Raw genomic sequence first — 9,426 nt, 5'->3', positions numbered from 1 at the left:
GACAGCTCCAAAATCACTGCAGATGGTGACTGCAGACATGAAATTAAAAGACGCTTGCTCTTTGGAAGAAAAGTTATGACCAACCTAGACAGCATATTAAAAAACAGAGACATCAATTTGCAAACAAAGGTCCATCTAATCAAAGCTATGGTTTTTCCAGTAGTCATGTATGGATGTGAGAATTTGTCTATAAAGAAAGCTGAGCACCAAAGAATTGATGCTTTGAACTGTGGTGTTGGATAAAACTCTTGAGAGTCCTTTGGACTGCAAGGAGACCCAACCAGTCCATCCTAAAGAAAATCAGTCCTGAGTATTCGTTGGAGGGACTGAAGCTGAAGTTGAAACTCCAATACTTTGGCCAGCTGATGTGAAGAACTGACTCATTTGAAAAGGCTGGGAAACCTGATGCTGGGAAAGATTGAAGGCAGGAGGAGAAGGAGACTACAGAGGATGAGGTGGTTGGATGGCATCAGTGACTCAGTGGACATGAGTTTGAATAAACTCTGGGAGTTGGTGATGGACATGGAGGCCTGGCATGCTACAGTCCATGGGTTTGCAAAGAGTTGGACATGACTGAGTGACTGAACTGACTGAACTGAAAATCAATATTTGAAGGCCTTGCAGATTTCAAGGTCATCCCTTGCACCTTTCTATGTAATTATAGTCTCTCAGCAAAGAAACTCATCTGAAGAGGCTTATTGAAATAGTAATCACCCCAGGGCCATATTGAAATAGTCATACTACACTTTCTTGTGGTATTGAATGTAAATAGTTATTTATCCCTTGGGCTGCATTATAATTGTCAACCTATGTTCTACCTTCTTTAGTGTCCTTCAGGTAAATATATAATATTTGTTTGTCTTTTCCAGGAAACATCAACATATCTGGATTACTCAGGCATTTCCTTGCACACAATTCTTATAAAGAATTATTCAAGAACTTAAGTATAATTATGTGAATGTCTAATCGCTCTGTTCTAATGGTGGAATGAGCACATTGATTATATTTATTGTCTTACTGTTTGAGCTTCAGAAGGATTTAAAATTTTCAAAGGAAGCTTTACATTTTTATATGAAAGGACTTGGCATAGCCAGAGGAGATAGTCATCTTGCTTCTGACAGATTACAAATAATTCAAACATTCCTGATCTCTTACAGATAATTAAGACAATTTTTGAATCCCACTGGTTCCGGTAGAAAAAGGATTCCCAACTTTTATGCAATTATAATGGCAATATTTGACTTAGGTGGTGCTAGTGGTAAAGAACCTGATTGCCAATGCAGGAGATGTAAGAGATGTGGGTTGAGAAGATGCCCTGAAGGAGGGCATGGCAACCCACTCTAGTATTCTTGCCTGGATAATCTGATGGACAGGGGAACCTGGAGGGCTCCTCAAACTATATTTGACTGAAGTGACTAAGCACAGTCAAATATAGTAAAGTAAACATTCTTCCTTAGGAACTAAAAGAGCATTAAAGATTATGCAACTTAAAATTATCACTTCCAACAACTCTCAAATTCAAATCTGCCGTATAATTACCGATCTATCTACCTTTTGGTAGAGTCGTCTGGAGAAGCACTTGATAGAATGACGGCTTTATGGAAATTATCAATAATCAATAACTTACTACAGCTTTTCACCTGGACTAGTGCCAGAAATTTCCCCATTTTGCCTCAATGAAATAACAGCTAAATCTAAACTGGTACAACCCAATGCTGCCTTATTTTAAAGCTTTCACTAAACTACATGGCTCTTAGTGTTTTATAATCTTTTTTAGTCACTGAAAATACACTTTTTTTTTTCCTCTCAAAAATATGACACACTTATCCTATAAAATCCTATTATTTTTCTTTTCATCAATTTCATTCATAATACTTTAAATCTTCAAGTCTTTTCCCATTTCCTAAACAATGAAAAACTCATAACTTTCCAGCATTTCTCTGAAAAACTGCCTGGCTCTGAAGAGATTTATTAGAAACTCTTATAAAAAGAAATCCAGATTTAATATCACTTGTTGATGGGTCACAGTTTAAAATTGATAAAGGAGACTATCAGGTCAGATATACATCAACAGATCTTGACTTACCCCTAGAACATGACTCCTTACCAAATAAAAATCTGCCCATGTCAGATTTCACTGTTCACTACTTGTCACTAAGATAGATAAAGGGATACTGGAAAAATAATCTTCACAAATTAGAAGAGAATAATTCTTGGCACTTTCAGGATGGTCAGTTGTTGGCACCAGAAAATCTAAAAAAAAAAATAATAATAATGAAATCTTTCACTATCATTAAGGACAAGTTGGCCACTGTAGTCAACTGGCATTTCTCAGTCATTGTCAAAAATGTTATGCAGTTGTTATCCCATGAGGATTTCTAACAAGTGATTAGTCAACAGTTTTTTTTCCAAAATAAATGTTGAAAGAGCTGCAATGAGCACTTCACATGTGGCTATATTCATTAGAGTTGATTAAGAAAAGTAGAATCAGTTCAGTTCAGTTCAGTCACTCGGTCGTGTCCGACTCTTTGCGACCCCATGAATTGCAGCACACCAGGCCTCCCTGTCCATCACCAACTCCCGGAGTTCACTCAGACTCACCTGCTTCGAGTCAGTGATGCCATCCAGTCATCTCATTCTCTGTCGTCCCCTTCTCCTCCTGCCCACAATCCCTCCCAGCATTAAGGTCTTTTCCAATGAGTCAACTCTTCACATGAGGTGGCCAAAGTACTGGAGTTTCAGCTTTAGCATCATTCCTTCCAAAGAAATGCCAGGGCTGATCTCTTTCACAATGGACTGGTTGGATCTCCTTGCAGTCCAAGGGACTCTCAAGAGTCTTCTCCAACACCACAGTTCAAAAGCATCAATTCTTCAGTGCTCAGCCTTCTTCACAGTCCAACTCTCACATCCATACATGACCACAGGAAAGACCATAGCCTTGACTAGACGGAACTTTGTTGGCAAAGTAATCTCTCTGCTTTTGAATATGCTATCTAGGTTGGTCATAACTTTTCTTTCAAGGAGTAAGCATCTTTTAATTTCATGGCTGCAGTCACCATCTGCAGTGATTTTGGAGCCCCCAAAAATAAAGTGTGACACTGTTTCCACTGTTTCCCCATCTATTTCCCATGAAGTGATGGGACCAGATGCCATGATCTTCATTTTCTGAATGTTGAGCTTTAAGCCAACTTTTTCACTCTCCATTTTCACTTTCATCAAGAGGCATTTTAGTTCCTCTTCACTTTCTGCCATAAGGGTGGTGTCATCTGCATATCTGAAGTTATTCATATTTCTCCCGGCAATCTTGATTCCAGCTTGTGCTTCTTCCAGCCCAGGGTTTCTTATGATGTACATTGCATATAAGTTAAATAAGCAGGGTGACAGTATACAGCCTTGACGTACTCCTTTTCCTATTTGGAACCAGTCTGTTGTTCCACGTCCAGTTCTAACTGTTGTTTCCTGACCTGCATACAGATTTCTCAAGAGGCAGTTCAGGTGGTCTGGTATTCCCTTCTCTTGAAGAATTTTCCACAATTTATTGTGATCCACATAGATAGATGTTTTTCTGGAACTCTTTTGCTTTTTCCATGATCCAGCGGATGCTGGCACTTTGATCTTTGGTTCCTCTGCCTTTCTAAAACCAACTTGAACATCAGGAAGTTCATGGTTCACGTATTGCTGAAGCCTGACTTGGACAATGTTGAGCATTACTGTACTAGCGTGTGAGATGAGTGCAATTGTGTGGTAGTTTGAGCATTCTTTGGCATTGCCTTTCTTTGGGAATGGAATGAAAACTGACCTCTTCCAGTCCTGTAGCCACTGCTGAGTTTTCCAAATTTGCTGGCATATTGAGTGCAGCACTTTCACAGCATCATCTTTTAGGATTTGAAATAGCTCAACTGGAATACCATCACCTCCCCTAGCTTTGTTTGTAGTGATGCTTTCTAAAACCCACTTGACTTCACATTCCAGGATGTCTGGCTCTAGATGAGTGATCACACCATCGTGATTATCTGGGGCATGAAGATCTTTTTTGTACAGTTCTTCTGTGTATTCTTGCCACCTCTTCTTACTATCTTCTGTTTCTGTTAGGTCCATACCATTTCTGTCCTTTATCGAGCCCATCTTTGCATGAAATGTGCCCTTGGTATATTGAGAGCTGGATCATAGGAAATTGGCTAATGTGTTTGTGGGAATTGATTAGGTAAGTCCTAAATCTGTAGTCAGATTTCCACAAAGGATAGACAGGAACTTTCAGGCAAAGAGTGGAATTCTTCTTCAGAGAAGACACAGCTCTGTTTTAAATGCCTTGTAATGAACTGAACCAGTCCCACTCGGATGATCCAGAATAATCTTCTGTCCTTAAAGTCCCTTGATTATTGACTATAATTACTTCTACAAAATATCTTCACAGAAACACCTAATTTATCTTGAGTCTATAGCTTATCCACGTTGGCATACTAAATGCCCATCACAGTTGGCCTGTATTAGTTTTCTATGGTTGCCATAACATGTATGTTCATACACTTAATGGGTGTGCCACATTTCCGTGAGGTGGGGGACGGTTCATTTTTCTTCTCTTTTTTTTTTTGTTTCCTCCTTCTTCTTCAGATACCCCAATCCATATCAATCTATCTTCAAATTTGCTGATTATTTCTTCTGTCAATTCAAGTATAAATAATCGAGCTCATCTGATGTATACTTCACTTCAGCTATGACACTTATAGCTTCAAATTTTCAATTTTTTCCTTTTATATAATCTCTATCTCTTTATTGATATTCTATTTTTGGTGTGAGATTGTCATCATATCTTCCTTTACTTTTTATTTCATGATTCACTTTATTTATGAGAACATATTTATAGTGATCACCTTGAAGTCTTTTCCTGTTAATGTGACATCTGGTTGCTCATACACACAGCCTGCTTTTGTTCCAATGTATGTACTCTACTTCCCAGATTTTTTGCATGCCTTATACTTTTTTCTTGCAAAGTGGACATTATAATTAAAGTATTATAAGAACTTTGGATACTGCTGGTCTCCCCCACTTCAGAGCTGAATTATATTAGTGATGTCTATATCCCTCACTCAACATTGCTATATCTGTGGTGTTATTCATCAGGAAGGCTTTTTCTTTAAATAATTGTCACTAGTTTCATTGAGGCAAGGCTGCTGGAGCTCCTCACACTGTCATCCTGGAAGTGTTCTCTCTGCTTCTATTTTAAAGATTATATTGTGCGCACTTAGATAATCCAGAATACATCCTATTTTTAAGATCAACTAATTAGCAAATTTAAATTTATATGTAACCTTAAATTACATGTTTCTATGTAATGTAACATAGTCACAGGTTCCGGGATTTAAGAAGTAGATATCTTTTGGGTAATGGAGAGTGTTTCTATCTACTGCAGAGACATAGCAAACAGTGATATTGGACTCTATTAAGTATATCCCCAGAATATAATGATTTATATTCTGGTTTAGCCTAAAACATCACCAACACAGTCAATGAGAATTAATATGAGCATATTTTCTCTTCTTGTGTCAAACAAGACATACTTTTCTGTCTTTGTGTAATACAGGTGCTAAGAGTATTTAAATGTTCCTGTGTTAAAAAAAAATACGGAAGGCAAGCAAAACCAACTTTAGGCATTTATTCATATTTATTTTTAAGACAAGACTCTGATCTAAATTCATTAACTATTCAAGAGTGATAGTATGCTTATTAAAACTCCTTTCAAGACATGTTTCTCACTGTTCAAAGCCATTAATTTATAACCTCTCCCCTAATTCAACTAGTTTCCTGCTTTGAAAGATCCATCTTAAGGTCACTCAGTTCATACCATAAAAGTCCTGAACACTTCTTTCCCAAATATCCAAAACTTGTTGACATTACTGAAGCTCTGTTTAGGAGTGTGTGTGTATGTGCATGTGGGTGTTTTGTGTGCCTGTTTTTCTCCATTACTATAAGAAGTCTAAATGCTAAGCTTTGCTTTATTATCTGATTTTCCTGATGATCATTTTTTTTTAATTTGACAATTGACAATGAATCAAGAAGGTAAGTAGAGACAAGATATTTACAGTGGAAAGCTACAAAGTTAAAAGGAAGTAATCCATACTGTGATGTTGTACATTACTGTTTGGCATATCTTTAGAATAAACTAATCTTTAGAATAGGGATAATGGAAGCAGAAAATGATGCTGCAATCATTCAGTTACAAAGAATTCTAAAGTGCAGAAATAAGGGTTTCAGAGAAACATTAAGAAAAACACAGATTTTTTGATGGTTGTTGCTTTTTTCTCCTTCAAGATTTCTATGGTTTACTTATTGAGATTGAAATATGTATGGTTGCTTTGCTTATTCATTTTCTATTGAATCTATTCTTAGAATATTCAATGTCTCTGTTGAAACTAAGATCATGGCATCTGGTCCCATCATTTCATGGCAAATAGATGAGGAAACAGTGGAAACAGTGACAGACTTTATTTTTGGGGGGCTCCAACATCACTGCAGATGGTGACTGCAGCCATGAAATTAAAAGATGATTGTTCCTTGGAAGAAAAGTTATGACAAAACTAGATACCATATTAAAAAGCAGAGCCATTATTTTGCCAACAAAGGTCCATCAAGTCAAAGGTATGGTTTTTCCAGTAGTCATGTATGGATGTGAGAGTTGGACTATAAATAAAGCTGAACACTGAAGAAGTGATGCTTTTGAACTGTGGTGCTGAAGAATACTCTTGAGAGTCCCTTGGAGAGCAAGGAGATGCAACCAGTCGATCCTAAAGGAAATCAATCTTGAATATTCATTGGAAGGACTGATGTTGAAGCTGAAACTCCAATACTTTGGCCACCTGATGTGAAAAACTGACTCATTAGAAAAGACCCTGAAGCTGGAAATGATTGAAGGCAGAAGGAAAAGGGGATGACAGAGGATGAGATGGTTGGATGGCATCAGCGACTCAATGGACATGAGTTTGAGTAAGCTCCAGAAGTTGTTGATGGACAGAGAGGCCTGGTGTGGTGCAGTCCATGGGGTCACAGAGTTGGACACGACTGAGCAACTGAACTGAACTGTACTGATTGAACCATTCAGTCTTTCTTTCCTATTCATTTCACTAATAAGTTAACAGAAGTGAAATGTGTTTTTCTTTTGTGCCACCATAAAGAAAGAGGAATTAAATAGTTATAGATGTTTTGCAGAGGCTTTCTACTCATTATTTGCATCAATATTCTCTGAAGTTATACTATATCACTGTTGAATACTATGCTAATGTAAAATATACAGAAGGTAAATACTTGAACTTATGGAGCAAGAAGAGATCTGGATATCATAACCATTAGTTTTCAACCCTGTCTGTAGGTTGAAATCCCCCTGTGAAGCCATATCTCTCAGTGGTAGGCCTTGGTTTCTCCATAGATGATCCTGATCATTGGTGATAGTTTGGCACTACTGATATAATTAACCTGCCCTACTCTGAATTTTTGGAAACAGATTCGCAGAGGTCATGTCTTCATTCAAGGCTTTCAAACTAGTGGTAGTTGTGAAATTATAATCTGTTATCGCTGATGTCAAAGTGTGAAACCTGACAAAATAAATCATGAAAATAAAGCTGATATTATAATCCGTGCATTGAGACATTTATATTGCTGGTTGATTTAGGTCGTGGTTGCAATATTTAAATTAAATGTTGTTGTTTAGTCACTAAGTTGTGTCTGACTCTTGCGACTCCATGGACTGTAGCTCACCAGGCTCCTCTGCCCATGGGATTTCCCAGGCAAGAACACTAGAGTGGGTTGCCATTTCCTTCCCCATTAGATTAAAAAAATCACCTTAAAACATTCTGATTCCTGTGTATCAAGCATCAAGAAATAATTACCTCTGGGCCAAATTGAGCCTGTCACACATTTTGTATGGCCTGTGACATATGAATTGCTTTTGTATTTTTAATTAGTTCACAAAATTTTTAGGAAGAATAATATGTGGTACATATGAAAATTATATGTAATGAAGTTTCAGCATCTGTGAATAAAATTTTATTAGGAAATTCATTCTTATTCTCTCTAGTACTATCTGTGGTTACTTCCATGTGACAATTTGGTAGTTATAACAGAGATTACTGTGCCCATAAAGCATAACCTGATAACGTTATGGACTCTTGCAGAAAAGATTTATCAAACCTTGCTTTATAACAAGGAATTAAAAGTTCTGGATCTGTGCAAATTAGTGGGTGTGTGTGTAACTGTGCAGCATATGGAGTGGTTGAATGCATTCTTGTGTGTGCTCCTATGTATTCGTTTAATGACACTCATTATTCTATTTGACTTTAATTGTGTTCTTGAGTTGATATGTTAAAGATTAATGACACATTTATACTAAGTCAAGATTCACAGAAACATGAAGATAAAGCAGAGAATAGAAGGCAGAATGGGTAAAGATTTTGTTTTTGTTTTTCTTTTTTTTTTCTGGAGAACTTCTTAGAATTTTATGTGTAAGGGATTTAAGCAGTTATAGGAAACTTCCCAGAGGATGCATAACTCTGCCAGAAACTTGTCATAAAGCTGACAGGACACCTATGCTATACTATGTGGAAAAAATACGGCAAGCTGATGGGCAGTGTTAGTCATTTTTGGTTTAATTGAGTATGAGTATACATGATATACTAAAAAGATATATATACTGGGAAGGACTAGAGATCTCTTCAAGAAAATTGGAGATACTAAGGGAATACTTCATGTAAAGATGGGCTCAATAAAGGACAGAAATGGTATGGACCTAAGAGAAGCAGAAGATATTAAGAAGAGGTGGCAAGAATACACAGAAGAACTGTACAAAAAATATCAGGGAGGTGATAGAATTCCAGTTGAGCTATTTCAAATCCTAAAAGATGATGCTGTGAAAGTGCTGCACTCAATATGCCAGCAAATTTGGAAAACTCAGCAGTGGCCACAGGACTGGAAAAGGTCAGTTTTCATTCCAATCCCAAAGAAAGGCAATGCCAAAGAATGCTCAAATTACCTCACAATTGCATTGATCTCACATGCTAGTACAGTAATGCTCAAAATTCTCCAAGCCAGGCTTCAGCAATACGTGAACCGTGAACTTCCAGATGTTCAAGCTGGTTTTAGAAAAGGCAGAGGAACAAGAGCTCAAGGTGCCAACATCTGCTGGATCATGGAAAAAGCAAGAGAGTTCCAGAAAAACATCTATTTCTGCTTTATTGACCATGCCAAAGCCTTTGACTGTGTGGATCACAATAAACTGTGGAAAATTCTGAAAAAGATAGGAATACCAGACCACCTGACCTGCCTCTTGAGAAATTTGTATGCAGGTCAGGAAGCAACAGTCAGAACTGGACATGGAACAACAGACTGGTTCCAAATAGGAAAAGGAGTACGTCAAGGCTGTATACTGACACCCTGCTT

The sequence above is a fragment of the Bison bison genome, unplaced genomic scaffold (genome assembly GCF_000754665.1).
Source record: "Bison bison bison isolate TAMUID 2011002044 unplaced genomic scaffold, Bison_UMD1.0 scf7180017864094, whole genome shotgun sequence".
Taxonomy (NCBI): domain Eukaryota; kingdom Metazoa; phylum Chordata; class Mammalia; order Artiodactyla; family Bovidae; genus Bison; species Bison bison.
This window is presented reverse-complemented; position numbering follows the sequence as displayed.